Source organism: Siphateles boraxobius, unplaced genomic scaffold, assembly GCF_051911475.1.
Source record: "Siphateles boraxobius isolate OS27281-9 unplaced genomic scaffold, OSU_SipBor_1 23, whole genome shotgun sequence".
In the NCBI taxonomy this organism is placed as follows: Eukaryota; Metazoa; Chordata; class Actinopteri; order Cypriniformes; family Leuciscidae; genus Siphateles; species Siphateles boraxobius.
This window is the reverse complement of record NW_027508844.1, coordinates 2,247,545-2,263,319: the sequence shown is the minus strand read 5'-3', so window position 1 is coordinate 2,263,319 and position 15,775 is coordinate 2,247,545. Positions and strand designations below refer to the sequence as shown.

At 42.0% G+C, this 15,775-nt stretch overlaps 19 non-coding genes across 19 annotated transcripts; 10 read left to right on the top strand and 9 right to left on the bottom strand.

Annotated features, from left to right (window-relative positions):
• Positions 1–4,663: 4,663 nt before the first annotated feature.
• On the bottom strand, positions 4,664–4,737 carry trnam-cau (transfer RNA methionine (anticodon CAU)). Its single transcript has one exon. It is a non-coding gene; the product is annotated as a tRNA-Met (tRNA).
• An 827-nt stretch (positions 4,738–5,564) lies between these two features.
• Positions 5,565–5,638, bottom strand: trnam-cau (transfer RNA methionine (anticodon CAU)). Its single transcript has one exon. It is a non-coding gene; the product is annotated as a tRNA-Met (tRNA).
• A 67-nt stretch (positions 5,639–5,705) lies between these two features.
• trnal-cag (transfer RNA leucine (anticodon CAG)) lies at positions 5,706–5,788 on the top strand. Its single transcript has one exon. It is a non-coding gene; the product is annotated as a tRNA-Leu (tRNA).
• Positions 5,789–6,623: 835 nt separating this feature from the next.
• On the top strand, positions 6,624–6,706 carry trnal-cag (transfer RNA leucine (anticodon CAG)). The gene has a single exon. It is a non-coding gene; the product is annotated as a tRNA-Leu (tRNA).
• Positions 6,707–7,541: 835 nt separating this feature from the next.
• On the top strand, positions 7,542–7,624 carry trnal-cag (transfer RNA leucine (anticodon CAG)). The gene has a single exon. It is a non-coding gene; the product is annotated as a tRNA-Leu (tRNA).
• Positions 7,625–8,290: 666 nt separating this feature from the next.
• Positions 8,291–8,364, bottom strand: trnam-cau (transfer RNA methionine (anticodon CAU)). Its single transcript has one exon. It is a non-coding gene; the product is annotated as a tRNA-Met (tRNA).
• A 95-nt stretch (positions 8,365–8,459) lies between these two features.
• Positions 8,460–8,542, top strand: trnal-cag (transfer RNA leucine (anticodon CAG)). The gene has a single exon. It is a non-coding gene; the product is annotated as a tRNA-Leu (tRNA).
• Positions 8,543–9,208: 666 nt separating this feature from the next.
• On the bottom strand, positions 9,209–9,282 carry trnam-cau (transfer RNA methionine (anticodon CAU)). The gene has a single exon. It is a non-coding gene; the product is annotated as a tRNA-Met (tRNA).
• A 67-nt stretch (positions 9,283–9,349) lies between these two features.
• On the top strand, positions 9,350–9,432 carry trnal-cag (transfer RNA leucine (anticodon CAG)). The gene has a single exon. It is a non-coding gene; the product is annotated as a tRNA-Leu (tRNA).
• A 666-nt stretch (positions 9,433–10,098) lies between these two features.
• On the bottom strand, positions 10,099–10,172 carry trnam-cau (transfer RNA methionine (anticodon CAU)). The gene has a single exon. It is a non-coding gene; the product is annotated as a tRNA-Met (tRNA).
• A 95-nt stretch (positions 10,173–10,267) lies between these two features.
• Positions 10,268–10,350, top strand: trnal-cag (transfer RNA leucine (anticodon CAG)). Its single transcript has one exon. It is a non-coding gene; the product is annotated as a tRNA-Leu (tRNA).
• Positions 10,351–12,349: 1,999 nt separating this feature from the next.
• trnam-cau (transfer RNA methionine (anticodon CAU)) lies at positions 12,350–12,423 on the bottom strand. The gene has a single exon. It is a non-coding gene; the product is annotated as a tRNA-Met (tRNA).
• A 67-nt stretch (positions 12,424–12,490) lies between these two features.
• On the top strand, positions 12,491–12,573 carry trnal-cag (transfer RNA leucine (anticodon CAG)). The gene has a single exon. It is a non-coding gene; the product is annotated as a tRNA-Leu (tRNA).
• Positions 12,574–13,239: 666 nt separating this feature from the next.
• Positions 13,240–13,313, bottom strand: trnam-cau (transfer RNA methionine (anticodon CAU)). Its single transcript has one exon. It is a non-coding gene; the product is annotated as a tRNA-Met (tRNA).
• Positions 13,314–13,408: 95 nt separating this feature from the next.
• On the top strand, positions 13,409–13,491 carry trnal-cag (transfer RNA leucine (anticodon CAG)). The gene has a single exon. It is a non-coding gene; the product is annotated as a tRNA-Leu (tRNA).
• A 666-nt stretch (positions 13,492–14,157) lies between these two features.
• On the bottom strand, positions 14,158–14,231 carry trnam-cau (transfer RNA methionine (anticodon CAU)). The gene has a single exon. It is a non-coding gene; the product is annotated as a tRNA-Met (tRNA).
• A 95-nt stretch (positions 14,232–14,326) lies between these two features.
• On the top strand, positions 14,327–14,409 carry trnal-cag (transfer RNA leucine (anticodon CAG)). Its single transcript has one exon. It is a non-coding gene; the product is annotated as a tRNA-Leu (tRNA).
• Positions 14,410–15,075: 666 nt separating this feature from the next.
• Positions 15,076–15,149, bottom strand: trnam-cau (transfer RNA methionine (anticodon CAU)). The gene has a single exon. It is a non-coding gene; the product is annotated as a tRNA-Met (tRNA).
• A 95-nt stretch (positions 15,150–15,244) lies between these two features.
• trnal-cag (transfer RNA leucine (anticodon CAG)) lies at positions 15,245–15,327 on the top strand. Its single transcript has one exon. It is a non-coding gene; the product is annotated as a tRNA-Leu (tRNA).
• Positions 15,328–15,775: the final 448 nt, after the last annotated feature.

The following is a 15,775-nucleotide window of genomic DNA, read 5'->3' as shown; positions in this document are numbered from 1 at the left end:
CAAGCGCTTACCCATACTTCAGATACTTTTTCCTAAACTCTTAACACAGACTCACACCAACAAAACACAATTGGCCAAATGGATAATTTTCTTCTCAATAACACATTTTGTTACAGATTTTTATGATTGTTTACACACTAAAATAAAAATTTCCACGCAATTTGCAAAATTCTACTCCAATGAGCAAAACCCCTCCACAGATTTGCACAACATTACACACAATGTCTGTTTTACCCTTTTAGCAAAACATTACACACAGTGATTTGTAAAACTCTACACACATTTTCACACCTTAGACACAGATAAGGATTGTGAGGTTACTTCCTTGTCATTACAAAGCCCCGGTTTGCCATTGACCACACTAATGAATGAATTGGATATGCACATCCATCAGGCGTGGAAGCACACATGTGCTAATTTGAAAACGCATCACTCAGGAGTGCTATAAAAGGCAGCAGGTGAGTTCACCTGTCTTCAACAAAAATGGAAGGAGCTAGAAGAAGAAGAAGAAGAAGAGTGAGAATAAGAGGGGGGGCTCAAAGAGGAGATGAAGGAGGTAGAGGAAGAGGAGAAGGAGGTAGAGGAAGAGGAGAAGGAGGTAGATGAAGAGGAGAAGGAGGTAGATGAAGAGGAGAAGGAGGTAGAGGAAGAGGAGAAGGAGGTAGATGAAGAGGAGAAGGAGGTAGAGGAAGAGGAGAAGAAGGTAGAGGAAGAGGTGAAGGAGGTAGATGAAGAGGAGAAGGAGGTAGAGGTTTTCAAAATTGCGTGTAAACAATTGAAAAAAACTGTAAATATATACTAACTCTTCATTTCAAAATAGAACACATCTTTCTCTGCACACACTAACTTTACCAAAACACTGGAAATCTGACTCAGAATGAAATTATTCTGTCAAAGAATAACACTTGTTTTCACTTCACAAGGTACATGCAGTCAATCAAAGTACTAGGGTTTCAAAATACTGGCTATTGTATTACAAAAACTTCATAGACTTTTGTGTTTCAGTTTTACAGGTATTTGCATACAAAACATGCAATCCACCATTTTTACACTAAATTTATTGGTTGGGAACTGTATGTCCACATGTACAGTATTCCAGTAAAAAGCAAATCAGTTTTTTTTCCCTTTACTGTTTACCAGCCTCTCTTAGCGAAAGACCGTGGTTGATTACATGGTCAATGAGAGTGGCACGAATTTCATCACTGACTACTGTTCTTGCAGCCTTTGGAAGTCCTTAGGCCTGCTCTTCTCCCTGGCCCTGCTCCTCTCACTGCACCTCTCATCTCTCACTGCACCTCTCACTGCACATCTCACTGCACATCTCACTGCACATCTCACTGCACCTCTCGCACATCTCACTGCACCTCTCACTGCACATCTCACTGCACCTCTCACTGCACCTCTCACTGCATGTGGAATGTGTCTTAGAATGCAAGTTTCTAAAAAGTGCACAGATGTGGAATGTGTCTTAGAATGCAATGTGGATTATGCCAGTACTTACAGACACAGTGGTGCTTGTTGTAGGGGCACTGGACACTGCTGCGCTGGGTTGGTCAACAGCCTGAGATGGTCTCCTAGCCACACTCAGATTTGGCTTTGCAGCAGCAATGTGGGACCCACCAAATCTTGGTTTGGTAAACTAAAAAAGGGCAAAACAATTTCAATGAAAAGACAAATTGAATTGTAACAGCACATTGGCCAAAAATATAATAAAATGTAAAATGAGAAAATATCTATTGATCCTATCATTCATTATATAACTAAAGGACCTGCTTTCTTTCTTTAACTTATTTTTTTGTCTGTGTATTACCACACTCTACTACTTATACAGATTAAAATAAGCACAGTTAGAATAGAAAAATGTGTGGGAAAGTATTGCTAGAATGTGAGTATATAGTAATTTAACAAGTACCTTTTAAAAATGACTTAAAATCAAAAATAGTTTGCACATAGTTTGTAAGAGAAAGCGTTTATTAACAGTAATGAAGGTTACCCTTGAAATGGCAACAAAGCAGATTCATGATGACTTAATTAATAATACGTGTATAATTAATTGTGCATAAGTGGAATGTTACCTGAGAAATACAGAATGAAAGACGTAGCTTCAGTAGCCAGTTGGAAAAATCAAGAGAGATGCCATGAAGGACGCGAGTGTCCTTTAACCCATAATGGCAAAGCCCAATTAGAGAGGAAGAGGAGAATGCAAGAGCAGAGCCCAGAGAAGAAAGAGAGATCACATAGGTTACATTGTTCTTTCACCATTTTACTTGATCTAAACCAACCTGAGACAGTGAAACTGACCACTAAGCAGACTACAGCCGCCCCTGTACAAGGTGTCATAGCTGGCAGGTAGGTGTAAAAACATACCAGCCATTTCCACTGAACTTAAACCTTTATACTAAACGTATATTAAAACTGCAATTATATATATATAAAAAAAATGTTATTACCTTTGACAAACTTGGTATAATTTTAGAAGTAGGCTGGGGTGGGAGCTGACGCTGACTCTGCGCCATGACCTCCTGTGCTGGTCCAGTAGCGGCAGACTGTTGTTCAACAACCCTTGGTGCTTGTCCAATAGAGGCTGTGGCCTGCTTAAGACAACCACAAAAATACATAGGCTACAATAATTGTTGAACGAGAAGAATTTGTTCAGTAAATTATACATATATAAAAAAAATACAAGTTACATCTTTACATTGTTACCTTTTGAGTGTGAAAACCACATATGCACTTTGGGACCGCTCCGAGCAAGGTTGTCTGGCCGCGAGACTGCATCGGACATCTTTCAATCTGTAAACATTATCACACATAAAACATAGAATACATGCATTTCTAACTTATCAGTATGAATGCCACATTAATTTATTGTAGTCTGTCATTTATTTTTATTCATGTTCTTTGAAGGGGAGATACAAACTGTAAAATTAGAGATAAAGAGAGAGTAAAGTTTGTATCCTCCTTTAAAAGAACAATAGAGGAACATTTCACACCTTCAAAAAAACATCCATTAACTCAACATCCCCACCCCCACTGCCTCAAATCTCTGAATCTCCCAGTGCAAAAAAAAAGTTTTTTTTTTTTACATAAATAAACATAAATCTCAAATACCTGCAACATTATCTACATACATATCTATAAATAATGATGACATTGAATTAAATGATCAGGATTACAATTATTACATCATGCAAAGGTGACAAAAGCACACTCACCCTTTGGTACACGTCATGCCACTTTTTCTGTCGAGGAGCTGGCCTGTTACCCTCATTTGATGGCCAAACTCCTGTGCTGGCAAACTTTTTTAGCCTTGCAATCCAGTCAGTATCTGACATGGCTTTATGGGATTTTTTGCCAGACATTTTTTTGTTGGGGGGCTAACGGTTAGGTTATATCGTTTTGAACAAAACTACTATAATACAAATTATTTCTTTAAAAAAAGCACACACGATATTTACAATTATAATATATACAATTATATACAAATATAAAATTACATTGTCCGAAAATACAGTTAAAGTTACCGAAAAATAAGTTTCGCAGTCCTCCGTTAAAATGATGATGCCTGACCTCCGTGACAGTGATGCTCGACGTCTGAACTTTTTGACCTCTGACACGCCCCTCAGGATATGTCATTACTTCGTACACCTTCGGCTCAGTTCGGCAACTTGATTGACACTCGGCTAGCTTCCTGACTCCTCCTCCTAGCGGTGCTAAGCGTAAACGTGCCATCGACATTTCCTTGTACTCTGATTGGTCAAATGTCGAAAATGATAAGGAAAAAGTCAAGAATGGCGCTCTCTGATTGGCTGCAAATGTTATAATGTCGAGAATGGCGCTCTCTAATTGGCTGCAAATGTTATAGCGCGTCGACGTGATTGGCTGTGGCGTTCAACATTGTTCAACATTATCCCCATTTTGACGGACTATCCTTCGGCAGCTGGCGTTCAGGTCGCAGTCTCCCCTGGAGGCGTGGGTTCGAATCCCACTTCTGACAAACCTAACCTTTGGCTCCGGGCCCAAGCTAGAGTCTTTAACCCTCTGGCAAGTTTATCAAGAAATGCAGTAATGTTGACAAAGCACTTTAAATCAGTTCATGCTAGAATAAACCAAACATTAAAGTAACACTGACCTGCAGTACATGACCTTTAAAGTAACACTTTAGTGCAATGTATGGGATTCTATGGCACTTGGAATTTCAAGTCATGACATTTCAGAAAAAATGGACATGTTGATTGAATCGGATTCAACTGAATTTCACGAAATAACATGTTGTGATGTTTACCGGAAGAAGATGCAGTAGAATTTCATGGCAAGGATTCTTGGAAATTTCTTGGAATGAAATGTCATGGGTTTGGGGGCATGGGGTGGAGTGTCATGACACAAGATTCAAGGAATGTCATGTAAAAAATTACATTAGCATTAACAAGACATGCCATTAGAATGAAAGAATGATATAAGCCTTAACAAAACATTGTAACAACACTGACACATATGACATGAATATGAGAGTAATACTATTACTGCATTTGTTCAACATTAGTCTTAAAAAAACACTGGATTTCAATTACAGTGCATATGAAGAAATGGACAAAGGCATAAAAGGGAATACAGAAAGCAGCTCCTTTATTTACACGGTCCCGTATATCAAAAAGCACCATTCTGCCCCGTGTGAGGCTCGAACTCACGACCTTCAGATTATGAGACTGACGCGCTGCCTAACTGCGCCAACGAGGCATGTGCTCTGACTCGGGTAAGCGGTGAAGCCCTAGATTCTAGATCATCTGCCATTCCGTGTAGGTGCAAAAATGCTGCTCACCACTGGCCGTCATGTCAGGATGGCCGAGTTCAGGTCGCAGTCTCCCCTGGAGGCGTGGGTTCGAATCCCACTTCTGACAAACCTAACCTTTGGCTGCGGGCCCGAGCTAGAGTCTTTAACCCTCTGGCAAGTTTATCAAGAAATGCAGTAATGTTGACAAAGCACTGCAAATCAGTTCATGCTAGAATAAACCAAACATTAAAGTAACACTGACCTGCAGTACATGACCTTTAAAGTAACACTTTAGTGCAATGTATGGGATTCTATGGCACTTGGAATTTCAAGTCATGACATTTCAGAAAAAATGGACATGTTGATTGAATCGGATTCAACTGAATTTCACGAAATAACATGTTGTGATGTTTACCGGAAGAAGATGCAGTAGAATTTCATGGCAAGGATTCTTGGAAATTTCTTGGAATGAAATGTCATGGGTTTGGGGGCATGGGGTGGAGTGTCATGACACAAGATTCAAGGAATGTCATGTAAAAAATTACATTAGCATTAACAAGACATGCCATTAGAATGAAAGAATGATATAAGCCTTAACAAAACATTGTAACAACACTGACACATATGACATGAATATGAGAGTAATACTATTACTGCATTTGTTCAACATTAGTCTTAAAAAAACACTGGATTTCAATTACAGTGCATATGAAGAAATGGACAAAGGCATAAAAGGGAATACGGAAAGCAGCTCCTTTATTTACACGGTCCCGTGTATCAAAAAGCACCATTCTGCCCCGTGTGAGGCTCGAACTCACGACCTTCAGATTATGAGACTGACGCGCTGCCTAACTGCGCCAACGAGGCATGTTCTCTGACTCGGGTAAGCGGTGAAGCCCTAGATTCAAAAATGCTGCTCACCACTGGCCGTCATGTCAGAATGGCCGAGCGGTCTAAGGCGCTGCGTTCAGGTTGCAGTCTCCCCTGGAGGCGTGGGTTCGAATCCCACTTCTGACAAACCTAACCTTTGGCTGCGGGCCCAAGCTAGAGTCTTTAACCCTCTGGCAAGTTTATCAAGAAATGCAGTAATGTTGACAAAGCACTGCAAATCAGTTCATGCTAGAATAAACCAAACATTAAAGTAACACTGACCTGCAGTACATGACCTTTAAAGTAACACTTTAGTGCAATGTATGGGATTCTATGGCACTTGGAATTTCAAGTCATGACATTTCAGAAAAAATGGACATGTTGATTGAATCGGATTCAACTGAATTTCACGAAATAACATGTTGTGATGTTTACCGGAAGAAGATGCAGTAGAATTTCATGGCAAGGATTCTTGGAAATTTCTTGGAATGAAATGTCATGGGTTTGGGGGCATGGGGTGGAGTGTCATGACACAAGATTCAAGGAATGTCATGTAAAAAATTACATTAGCATTAACAAGACATGCCATTAGAATGAAAGAATGATATAAGCCTTAACAAAACATTGTAACAACACTGACACATATGACATGAATATGAGAGTAATACTATTACTGCATTTGTTCAACATTAGTCTTAAAAAAACACTGGATTTCAATTACAGTGCATATGAAGAAATGGACAAAGGCATAAAAGGGAATACAGAAAGCAGCTCCTTTATTTACACGGTCCCGTGTATCAAAAAGCACCATTCTGCCCCGTGTGAGGCTCGAACTCTCGACCTTCAGATTATGAGACTGACGCGCTGCTTAACTGCGCCAACGAGGCATGTGCTCTGACTCGGGTAAGCGGTGAAGCTCTAGATTCTAGATCATCTGCCATTCCGTGTAGGGGCAAAAATGCTGCTCACCACTGGCCGTCATGTCAGGATGGCCGAGCGGTCTAAGGCGCTGCGTTCAGGTCGCAGTCTCCCCTGGAGGCGTGGGTTCGAATCCCACTTCTGACAAACCTAACCTTTGGCTGCGGGCCCAAGCTAGAGTCTTTAACCCTCTGGCAAGTTTATCAAGAAATGCAGTAATGTTGACAAAGCACTGCAAATCAGTTCATGCTAGAATAAACCAAACATTAAAGTAACACTGACCTGCAGTACATGACCTTTAAAGTAACACTTTAGTGCAATGTATGGGATTCTATGGCACTTGGAATTTCAAGTCATGACATTTCAGAAAAAATGGACATGTTGATTGAATCGGATTCAACTGAATTTCACGAAATAACATGTTGTGATGTTTACCGGAAGAAGATGCAGTAGAATTTCATGGCAAGGATTCTTGGAAATTTCTTGGAATGAAATGTCATGGGTTTGGGGGCATGGGGTGGAGTGTCATGACACAAGATTCAAGGAATGTCATGTAAAAAATTACATTAGCATTAACAAGACATGCCATTAGAATGAAAGAATGATATAAGCCTTAACAAAACATTGTAACAACACTGACACATATGACATGAATATGAGAGTAATACTATTACTGCATTTGTTCAACATTAGTCTTAAAAAAACACTGGATTTCAATTACAGTGCATATGAAGAAATGGACAAAGGCATAAAAGGGAATACAGAAAGCAGCTCCTTTATTTACACGGTCCCGTGTATCAAAAAGCACCATTCTGCCCCGTGTGAGGCTCGAACTCTCGACCTTCAGATTATGAGACTGACGCGCTGCCTAACTGCGCCAAAGAGGCATGTGCTCTGACTCGGGTAAGCGGTGAAGCTCTAGATTCTAGATCATCTGCCATTCCGTGTAGGGGCAAAAATGCTGCTCACCACTGGCCGTCATGTCAGGATGGCCGAGCGGTCTAAGGCGCTGCGTTCAGGTCGCAGTCTCCCCTGGAGGCGTGGGTTCGAATCTCACTTCTGACAAACCTAACCTTTGGCTGCGGGCCCAAGCTAGAGTCTTTAACCCTCTGGCAAGTTTATCAAGAAATGCAGTAATGTTGACAAAGCACTGCAAATCAGTTCCTGCTAGAATAAACCAAACATTAAAGTAACACTGACCTGCAGTACATGACCTTTAAAGTAACACTTTAGTGCAATGTATGGGATTCTATGGCACTTGGAATTTCAAGTCATGACATTTCAGAAAAAATGGACATGTTGATTGAATCGGATTCAACTGAATTTCACGAAATAACATGTTGTGATGTTTACCGGAAGAAGATGCAGTAGAATTTCATGGCAAGGATTCTTGGAAATTTCTTGGAATGAAATGTCATGGGTTTGGGGGCATGGGGTGGAGTGTCATGACACAAGATTCAAGGAATGTCATGTAAAAAATTACATTAGCATTAACAAGACATGCCATTAGAATGAAAGAATGATATAAGCCTTAACAAAACATTGTAACAACACTGACACATATGACATGAATATGAGAGTAATACTATTACTGCATTTGTTCAACATTAGTCTTAAAAAAACACTGGATTTCAATTACAGTGCATATGAAGAAATGGACAAAGGCATAAAAGGGAATACAGAAAGCAGCTCCTTTATTTACACGGTCCCGTGTATCAAAAAGCACCATTCTGCCCCGTGTGAGGCTCGAACTCACGACCTTCAGATTATGAGACTGACGCGCTGCCTAACTGCGTCAACGAGGCATGTGCTCTGACTCGGGTAAGCGGTGAAGCCCTAGATTCTAGATCATCTGCCATTCCGTGTAGGTGCAAAAATGCTGCTCACAACTGGCCGTCATGTCAGGATGGCCGAGCGGTCTAAGGCGCTGCGTTCAGGTCGCAGTCTCCCCTGGAGGCGTGGGTTCGAATCTCACTTCTGACAAACCTAACCTTTGGCTGCGGGCCCAAGCTAGAGTCTTTAACCCTCTGGCAAGTTTATCAAGAAATGCAGTAATGTTGACAAAGCACTGCAAATCAGTTCATGCTAGAATAAACCAAACATTAAAGTAACACTGACCTGCAGTACATGACCTTTAAAGTAACACTTTAGTGCAATGTATGGGATTCTATGGCACTTGGAATTTCAAGTCATGACATTTCAGAAAAAATGGACATGTTGATTGAATCGGATTCAACTGAATTTCACGAAATAACATGTTGTGATGTTTACCGGAAGAAGATGCAGTAGAATTTCATGGCAAGGATTCTTGGAAATTTCTTGGAATGAAATGTCATGGGTTTGGGGGCATGGGGTGGAGTGTCATGACACAAGATTCAAGGAATGTCATGTAAAAAATTACATTAGCATTAACAAGACATGCCATTAGAATGAAAGAATGATATAAGCCTTAACAAAACATTGTAACAACACTGACACATATGACATGAATATGAGAGTAATACTATTACTGCATTTGTTCAACATTAGTCTTAAAAAAACACTGGATTTCAATTACAGTGCATATGAAGAAATGGACAAAGGCATAAAAGGGAATACAGAAAGCAGCTCCTTTATTTACACGGTCCCGTGTATCAAAAAGCACCATTCTGCCCCGTGTGAGGCTCGAACTCACGACCTTCAGATTATGAGACTGACGCGCTGCCTAACTGCGCCAACGAGGCATGTTCTCTGACTCGGGTAAGCGGTGAAGCCCTAGATTCAAAAATGCTGCTCACCACTGGCCGTCATGTCAGGATGGCCGAGCGGTCTAAGGCGCTGCGTTCAGGTCGCAGTCTCCCCTGGAGGCGTGGGTTCGAATCCCACTTCTGACAAACCTAACCTTTGGCTGCGGGCCCAAGCTAGAGTCTTTAACCCTCTGGCAAGTTTATCAAGAAATGCAGTAATGTTGACAAAGCACTGCAAATCAGTTCATGCTAGAATAAACCAAACATTAAAGTAACACTGACCTGCAGTACATGACCTTTAAAGTAACACTTTAGTGCAATGTATGGGATTCTATGGCACTTGGAATTTCAAGTCATGACATTTCAGAAAAAATGGACATGTTGATTGAATCGGATTCAACTGAATTTCACGAAATAACATGTTGTGATGTTTACCGGAAGAAGATGCAGTAGAATTTCATGGCAAGGATTCTTGGAAATTTCTTGGAATGAAATGTCATGGGTTTGGGGGCATGGGGTGGAGTGTCATGACACAAGATTCAAGGAATGTCATGTAAAAAATTACATTAGCATTAACAAGACATGCCATTAGAATGAAAGAATGATATAAGCCTTAACAAAACATTGTAACAACACTGACACATATGACATGAATATGAGAGTAATACTATTACTGCATTTGTTCAACATTAGTCTTAAAAAAACACTGGATTTCAATTACAGTGCATATGAAGAAATGGACAAAGGCATAAAAGGGAATACAGAAAGCAGCTCCTTTATTTACACGGTCCCGTGTATCAAAAAGCACCATTCTGCCCCGTGTGAGGCTCGAACTCACGACCTTCAGATTATGAGACTGACGCGCTGCCTAACTGCGCCAACGAGGCATGTGCTCTGACTCGGGTAAGCGGTGAAGCCCTAGATTCTAGATCATCTGCCATTCCGTGTAGGTGCAAAAATGCTGCTCACAACTGGCCGTCATGTCAGGATGGCCGAGCGGTCTAAGGCGCTGCGTTCAGGTCGCAGTCTCCCCTGGAGGCGTGGGTTCGAATCTCACTTCTGACAAACCTAACCTTTGGCTGCGGGCCCAAGCTAGAGTCTTTAACCCTCTGGCAAGTTTATCAAGAAATGCAGTAATGTTGACAAAGCACTGCAAATCAGTTCATGCTAGAATAAACCAAACATTAAAGTAACACTGACCTGCAGTACATGACCTTTAAAGTAACACTTTAGTGCAATGTATGGGATTCTATGGCACTTGGAATTTCAAGTCATGACATTTCAGAAAAAATGGACATGTTGATTGAATCGGATTCAACTGAATTTCACGAAATAACATGTTGTGATGTTTACCGGAAGAAGATGCAGTAGAATTTCATGGCAAGGATTCTTGGAAATTTCTTGGAATGAAATGTCATGGGTTTGGGGGCATGGGGTGGAGTGTCATGACACAAGATTCAAGGAATGTCATGTAAAAAATTACATTAGCATTAACAAGACATGCCATTAGAATGAAAGAATGATATAAGCCTTAACAAAACATTGTAACAACACTGACACATATGACATGAATATGAGAGTAATACTATTACTGCATTTGTTCAACATTAGTCTTAAAAAAACACTGGATTTCAATTACAGTGCACTCATCCCTCTTGGCTCTCAACGAAGGCGGTCGCATTTTCTCTCCCTCTCCCTCCCCTCGCCTCTCCTGCTTTGCTTCTCTCGTCACGTCTACTGTCTTGTACTTTGAGAGACCCTCGCTACACTGCTCTCCAAAACCAAGAAATTATGGATTTGATCAACTGGTCTCTCAACGCAATTGACACCATCTTCTCGACGAGAAGCTTGGGTTCGGGGGAACCTGACTGCCCTGCCGGGACGTTCGCAGCTGGCTACACGATGGACGCGTGGGAGAGGTGGCGGGTCGTGTGTCTGGCGGCTCTTTCCGTGGAGGACGTTGAAGATATCTACCTATTCGGCACCATGATAACAGGTCTTCTGCTGATTGGATTAGGCATTGCCCTGGTTTACCGAGGAACTAAGGAGACGGTGACAGCTGTCAAAAGCCCCGCAAGGCTGCCCGTGATGATTGAAGCGGTGGGCAGAGCTGTCTGCACTCAGACTGGGTCTATGAACCACAATATGGATAACATCATGGAGAAGCTCACAGCTTTGCAAAGGCAAATGGATCGTTTCAGAGACCAAAACGGACCAGGAGAATAGCCTGCATAAATTGAATGCGGCTACTCGCCCGAAGACCAAACAATCCCAATCTTATCTGTTTCGGCACCCCCCTACCAGCACTGGCCTTGGCCAAGGCCGCTGTTGGAACAACAACTCTCCCGGAAGAGCACTGCAGTGAGCCGCTCTTGCATTCCTTCCCCGACTCCTCAGACACCTGCTGATTGTTGACTCTGCCTGGGACATGATCAAGGTTGTCTCCATGGCAACTTGCTGTGTATCGCTATGACAATCCTGCGGACTGAGGCTCCTAGATTATGGTGCTGGCTTAGCGACTCTCTCCAGGCCTACACACACATGAACTTACACATACACAGATATGCACCTAACCCACACCCCATCCCACGCCTTCGCCGCTTCGTACCCCCAGTCTGACAGGCGGGTCTGTGACCAGCGCCATAATGGCTGCAGGACCGGATGCTGCCTGCCTGGGCTGGACTACCTCCATCCCCCACTCCCCACCATGTTGCAATGTCTTGTTTGTAGAGTGTACTGTTTATTTGCTAATGTTGCTGAGGTGTTTTTTCCTGTTCCCAGACTGTTCTCCTTACAGGAGCATAGTCTGGGGGTCGCCTTTTTTTTCTCCTCACCTCTCCTCATGTCATGCTGTTTTTTTGTTTTTCTCAAGTTGGCGCTGAATATAGCAGCCTCGGTAACACCTTATTACCAAAGCAAATTCCTTGTATGTGCACAACACTACTTGGCAATAAAAATTCTTGATTCTTGATTCTTGATGTGAAGAAATGGACAAAGGCATAAAAGGGAATACAGAAAGCAGCTCCTTTATTTACACGGTCCCGTGTATCAAAAAGCACCATTCTGCCCCGTGTGAGGCTCGAACTCACGACCTTCAGATTATGAGACTGACGCGCTGCCTAACTGCGCCAACGAGGCATGTTCTCTGACTCGGGTAAGCGGTGAAGCCCTAGATTCAAAAATGCTGCTCACCACTGGCCGTCATGTCAGGATGGCCGAGCGGTCTAAGGCGCTGCGTTCAGGTCGCAGTCTCCCCTGGAGGCGTGGGTTCGAATCCCACTTCTGACAAACCTAACCTTTGGCTGCGGGCCCAAGCTAGAGTCTTTAACCCTCTGGCAAGTTTATCAAGAAATGCAGTAATGTTGACAAAGCACTGCAAATCAGTTCATGCTAGAATAAACCAAACATTAAAGTAACACTGACCTGCAGTACATGACCTTTAAAGTAACACTTTAGTGCAATGTATGGGATTCTATGGCACTTGGAATTTCAAGTCATGACATTTCAGAAAAAATGGACATGTTGATTGAATCGGATTCAACTGAATTTCACGAAATAACATGTTGTGATGTTTACCGGAAGAAGATGCAGTAGAATTTCATGGCAAGGATTCTTGGAAATTTCTTGGAATGAAATGTCATGGGTTTGGGGGCATGGGGTGGAGTGTCATGACACAAGATTCAAGGAATGTCATGTAAAAAATTACATTAGCATTAACAAGACATGCCATTAGAATGAAAGAATGATATAAGCCTTAACAAAACATTGTAACAACACTGACACATATGACATGAATATGAGAGTAATACTATTACTGCATTTGTTCAACATTAGTCTTAAAAAAACACTGGATTTCAATTACAGTGCATATGAAGAAATGGACAAAGGCATAAAAGGGAATACAGAAAGCAGCTCCTTTATTTACACGGTCCCGTGTATCAAAAAGCACCATTCTGCCCCGTGTGAGGCTCGAACTCTCGACCTTCAGATTATGAGACTGACGCGCTGCCTAACTGCGCCAACGAGGCATGTGCTCTGACTCGGGTAAGCGGTGAAGCTCTAGATTCTAGATCATCTGCCATTCCGTGTAGGGGCAAAAATGCTGCTCACCACTGGCCGTCATGTCAGGATGGCCGAGCGGTCTAAGGCGCTGCGTTCAGGTCGCAGTCTCCCCTGGAGGCGTGGGTTCGAATCCCACTTCTGACAAACCTAACCTTTGGCTGCGGGCCCAAGCTAGAGTCTTTAACCCTCTGGCAAGTTTATCAAGAAATGCAGTAATGTTGACAAAGCACTGCAAATCAGTTCATGCTAGAATAAACCAAACATTAAAGTAACACTGACCTGCAGTACATGACCTTTAAAGTAACACTTTAGTGCAATGTATGGGATTCTATGGCACTTGGAATTTCAAGTCATGACATTTCAGAAAAAATGGACATGTTGATTGAATCGGATTCAACTGAATTTCACGAAATAACATGTTGTGATGTTTACCGGAAGAAGATGCAGTAGAATTTCATGGCAAGGATTCTTGGAAATTTCTTGGAATGAAATGTCATGGGTTTGGGGGCATGGGGTGGAGTGTCATGACACAAGATTCAAGGAATGTCATGTAAAAAATTACATTAGCATTAACAAGACATGCCATTAGAATGAAAGAATGATATAAGCCTTAACAAAACATTGTAACAACACTGACACATATGACATGAATATGAGAGTAATACTATTACTGCATTTGTTCAACATTAGTCTTAAAAAAACACTGGATTTCAATTACAGTGCATATGAAGAAATGGACAAAGGCATAAAAGGGAATACAGAAAGCAGCTCCTTTATTTACACGGTCCCGTGTATCAAAAAGCACCATTCTGCCCCGTGTGAGGCTCGAACTCTCGACCTTCAGATTATGAGACTGACGCGCTGCCTAACTGCGCCAACGAGGCATGTGCTCTGACTCGGGTAAGCGGTGAAGCTCTAGATTCTAGATCATCTGCCATTCCGTGTAGGGGCAAAAATGCTGCTCACCACTGGCCGTCATGTCAGGATGGCCGAGCGGTCTAAGGCGCTGCGTTCAGGTCGCAGTCTCCCCTGGAGGCGTGGGTTCGAATCTCACTTCTGACAAACCTAACCTTTGGCTGCGGGCCCAAGCTAGAGTCTTTAACCCTCTGGCAAGTTTATCAAGAAATGCAGTAATGTTGACAAAGCACTGCAAATCAGTTCATGCTAGAATAAACCAAACATTAAAGTAACACTGACCTGCAGTACATGACCTTTAAAGTAACACTTTAGTGCAATGTATGGGATTCTATGGCACTTGGAATTTCAAGTCATGACATTTCAGAAAAAATGGACATGTTGATTGAATCGGATTCAACTGAATTTCACGAAATAACATGTTGTGATGTTTACCGGAAGAAGATGCAGTAGAATTTCATGGCAAGGATTCTTGGAAATTTCTTGGAATGAAATGTCATGGGTTTGGGGGCATGGGGTGGTGTGTCATGACACAAGATTCAAGGAATGTCATGTAAAAAATTACATTAGCATTAACAAGACATGCCATTAGAATGAAAGAATGATATAAGCCTTAACAAAACATTGTAACAACACTGACACATATGACATGAATATGAGAGTAATACTATTACTGCATTTGTTCAACATTAGTCTTAAAAAAACACTGGATTTCAATTACAGTGCATATGAAGAAATGGACAAAGGCATAAAAGGGAATACAGAAAGCAGCTCCTTTATTTACACGGTCCCGTGTATCAAAAAGCAACATTCTGCCCCGTGTGAGGCTCGAACTCACGACCTTCAGATTATGAGACTGACGCGCTGCCTAACTGCGTCAACGAGGCATGTGCTCTGACTCGGGTAAGCGGTGAAGCCCTAGATTCTAGATCATCTGCCATTCCGTGTAGGTGCAAAAATGCTGCTCACAACTGGCCGTCATGTCAGGATGGCCGAGCGGTCTAAGGCGCTGCGTTCAGGTCGCAGTCTCCCCTGGAGGCGTGGGTTCGAATCTCACTTCTGACAAACCTAACCTTTGGCTGCGGGCCCAAGCTAGAGTCTTTAACCCTCTGGCAAGTTTATCAAGAAATGCAGTAATGTTGACAAAGCACTGCAAATCAGTTCATGCTAGAATAAACCAAACATTAAAGTAACACTGACCTGCAGTACATGACCTTTAAAGTAACACTTTAGTGCAATGTATGGGATTCTATGGCACTTGGAATTTCAAGTCATGACATTTCAGAAAAAATGGACATGTTGATTGAATCGGATTCAACTGAATTTCACGAAATAACATGTTGTGATGTTTACCGGAAGAAGATGCAGTAGAATTTCATGGCAAGGATTCTTGGAAATTTCTTGGAATGAAATGTCATGGGTTTGGGGGCATGGGGTGGAGTGTCATGACACAAGATTCAAGGAATGTCATGTAAAAAATTACATTAGCATTAACAAGACATGCCATTAGAAT